This window comes from Diadema setosum, chromosome 11, assembly GCF_964275005.1.
Source record: "Diadema setosum chromosome 11, eeDiaSeto1, whole genome shotgun sequence".
Classification (NCBI taxonomy): Eukaryota; Metazoa; Echinodermata; class Echinoidea; order Diadematoida; family Diadematidae; genus Diadema; species Diadema setosum.
The window spans coordinates 39,193,114-39,196,972 of record NC_092695.1 but is presented as its reverse complement, the minus strand read 5'-3'; the positions used below and the strand labels follow the sequence as shown (position 1 = coordinate 39,196,972).

Sequence of the window (3,859 nt, the reverse complement as noted above, 5' to 3'; positions counted from 1 at the left end):
TAATCTTTATTCTACTTTGATTACTCCGTACCTTAATTATGGTATTCTTGTGTGGGGGAATGCAACTAGAAATCTTCTTGATATACTGTTCCGTATTCAAAAACGCGCCATCAGAAATATCAACCATGTCGGATATTTGTCCCACACGAATGATTTATTTTTGAAAAATAAAATACTGAAAATATCAGATCTGTTCAGTTACAACGTCGGCATATTTATGTACAAATTTTCTGCCAAGGAGTTACCGGATGTTTTTACTCGCATGTTCAGGAAAAACTATTTGATTCATAATTATCCTACCCGCCAAAGTGACGCATTTCACCTTCCACGTAATCGAACAATTTGCGCTAAAAAAAAAACAAAAAAACGATAATGTATACGGGCCCTAGATACTGGAATGACCTCTCCCCCGAAATAACAAGCTGCTCGTCTTTATATTCTTTTAAACGTAAATTAAAAGAGTTTTTATTGAGTGCATATTTTGCAGACACTGAATAGTCGTAATGTCTTATGTAATACTGTGGTATGTTATTGTCCAATCAAACATTTTGTCAACACGTTGCAGATTCCATTTAGGGTCTTGCCATCAGGCTCTCTGAATTCATCATTAGCAATTCCACATTCTACTTCGTTTCCCTCTCTTCCTCTTTCCCTCTACCCCTCTGTAACTTTCTATGCAGAGCTTGACGGCAGGCACCAAATGGCTTAATAGCTGTACATGTTACTTTTTGTGTCTTACTGATCATATCCTGGTGATAGTTTTAATGCAACAATAGTTTATAGTATATATACCAAAGTAGGCTTTATAATAATGATGGCTCGGTCACAGTAAGTTCATATTAAAGTATAGTTTGTTTGTTTTTCTTCTTCTTCTTTTTCTTCTTCTTTTTTATCACATAAAATTTGGCAACCTTACATCATCATTCTGGTCTTATCTTCTATCCGTTCTCCGTTTCTTTTTCACAAACACTGATTACTCGGGGCCTTCAGCCAAACAAGCTCCATGTAGGTCCCGTCATATTTCTCTTTGATCAACCCCATTTCGATTTCGATTTTGACCAGTTATTATTACATGTAATTACTGTGTTATCACCATGTATATTGTTTGTTTTCTGCACATTGTTCACTAGGTAAAAGAACATGTCTGGTTTCTGTTGTAATGTTCATAAATGAGAAGTATGAAAATAAAATGAATTGAATTGAATTGAATTGAATTGAACTTGATACTGACATATGTTAAAGGGTGTGTACAGTTCTGGTTGAGGTGAGGATTTAGCTTACAACGTTTTGCGAGATATTCAGAAACCACTCTATGAGATGTCAAAGAGCATGCAATTCTAAGGGGTATCAAAAGTTTATTTGATGAAAATCGGTTTTGAAATGGCTGAGATATCCCAAAACAAGGTGAAACAAAGAGATCCCAATAAAAGGCGTGGCCTGTCGCCTTTTATTATTATCACTTTTTGGGATATCTCAGCCATATGAAAACCAATTTTCATCAAATAAATGTTGAATCCTTCTTAAAATTACATGCTCTTTCATATTTCATAAGAGGTTTCTCATTATTTCACCTAGGAATATTCAAAACATGAATCCCCATCTCAACCAGTACTGTACAGTCCCTTTAAGGGTATAGCAGTTATTCCCCCTGCTTTCTGAAAGCGGTTAGTCAAGTGGTCTTTCATTACGCTAGAAAAATTGAGTTTTTGTGGAATTCCCTTTATATTTTCTTTATAATTATTGTCCACACATGACATCATAACCTCTAGTAGTCTCCTCATCCAGCGGTTCCAACACCAAAACTTAAAAAGATCATAACTTTTGCATCGGTTGTCCGATTTCCACAAACTTGAAATCACTGATGTGTTCTACTAGTGTAATACATGTATTGCTGCTTTTACTCAATCCACATTTCTCTTTGGGTTTGGGCTTCCTTTGAAGGCATTTTCTTTCGTGTGTGTGAGAAAGTTCCTGGTTCATGCTTCTCATCCATAGATGGTTTTAAAGTCAGTTGGCAGATGGAATTCGACATTGATTCATGGCAATTTCCCTTTCTATGGAAAGAGCTGCAAATCAGCCTCTATTACCTGTTTGTAACTAGATGACAAACAAATACTTCAGTCATGATATCTACAGGTATGTACTAGGTGTTACAAAAACATTTCCCTCTTTTCATGCTTAATAGTTCAAAAACTATATGATATCAGATAACACTGACATTGATATGAGCAATAGCTGAATAGTGTACAACTTTGTTGGAGGTAATTTAAAAATGATAGCATAAATCAGTTTCATTAAATTCAAGGTTTATTTCTAAGTTATAGTTTCAGATTTTGCTCTGTTTTCAATCCTCTCTACAAAATTTCAATTTTGCACAGGGGTCAATAATGTTTAAGGGAGTGTGTGGTTAACACCCCGACAATGGCCAGAATTGGAATGCTCTATTACATATTCATGAGGAATGCCACGATCACAGCTAGTCTTTATTCATCCTGAAATGTAGTGTATGCAAGCACATTAGTCATGAACATATTATATTATGTGCTTATTATTATTATTTTTTTTCATGTGCATGCATTTTACCCTTTACCAAGAAATCAGACTAACAGTGCCCAGGGTAATTCATCATGAATTAAATAAGCATTCATGTGCCTCGGAGCAAGAGACCAGAAGCCTAGTCAGCAGAGCTCTGAAAAGGTGATTACTGATATTCATGGTATTCATGTCTATTGTTCAGGGTCATTGTATAAGCACACACTCACATACACATCACTGGTTTTTGTGTAAAGTTCACTTTTGTACAGTGGGTTCAAATTTGACCAAAATCTGGAACTTAAAGGGTGTGTACAGTTCTGGTCGAGGTGAGGATTTAGCTTTTAACGTTTTGCGAGATATTTAGAAACCACTCTATAAAATATATGAGATGTCAAAGAGCATGCAGTTCTAAGGGGTATCATAAGTTTATTCGATGAAAATCGGTTTTGAAATGGCTGAGATATCCAAAACAAGGTGAAACAAAGAGATCCTAATAAAGTTGTGGCATGTCGCCTTTTATTATCAGCACTTTTTTGAATATCTCAGCCATTTGAAAACCAATTTTCATCAAATAAACATGAATCCTTCTTAAAATTACATGCTCTTTAATATTTCACAAGAGGCTTTTCATTATGTCACCTAGGAATGTTCAAAACATGAATCCCCACCTCAACCAGTACTGTACAGTCCCTTTAACTTTAGAATACATCATGGATTTAAAAACTGATTCATACTCTCATATTCAAATCATCTCCAACTAAATTGTACACTATTCAGCTATTACTCATATCAATGACAGTGTTATCTGATTTATAGTTTTGGAACTATTAAGGATCAAAAGTGGGAAATGTTTTTGTAACACCTAGTATGTCTGACAGACATTGTATTTGATATTGTTTCTAAGGAGGAACGAGAGACATCAGCATTTGTTTCCGTAGTGTAGTGGATTATGTATCACGTGCGACTCACACGCGCAAGGTCCCCGGTTCGAACCCGGGCGGAAACAACATATATTTTTCTTTTTCTTCCCCCCCCCCCCCCCAGTTTTGTTTCGTTAGTTTTTCTTAAATTCTAGACGTACAAAGATAACACTGGCAGTGACAACATATTATCTAAGCAGAGGTGAAAGAAGAAGTACATTTTACTTCATATTTTTTATAACCAGTATTATGCCGTGCATCAAGGGTACTATGCAATTTCAAAGAGCACGCAAGCATCTGAACTCTATGAAATATTCGCTACAATGAAAAAAATATCTTAAGAATGTAAAGAAAAATTATGAAATACTCATAACTTGGCAATTGAGTGCAAGTTACTTTATATA

The 3,859-nt window shown here is 35.3% G+C and overlaps 1 non-coding gene across 1 annotated transcript; it reads left to right on the top strand.

Moving 5' to 3' along the window:
* Nucleotides 1-3,463: 3,463 nt before the first annotated feature.
* Trnav-cac (transfer RNA valine (anticodon CAC)) lies at nt 3,464-3,541 on the top strand. Its single transcript has one exon. It is a non-coding gene; the product is annotated as a tRNA-Val (tRNA).
* Nucleotides 3,542-3,859: the final 318 nt, after the last annotated feature.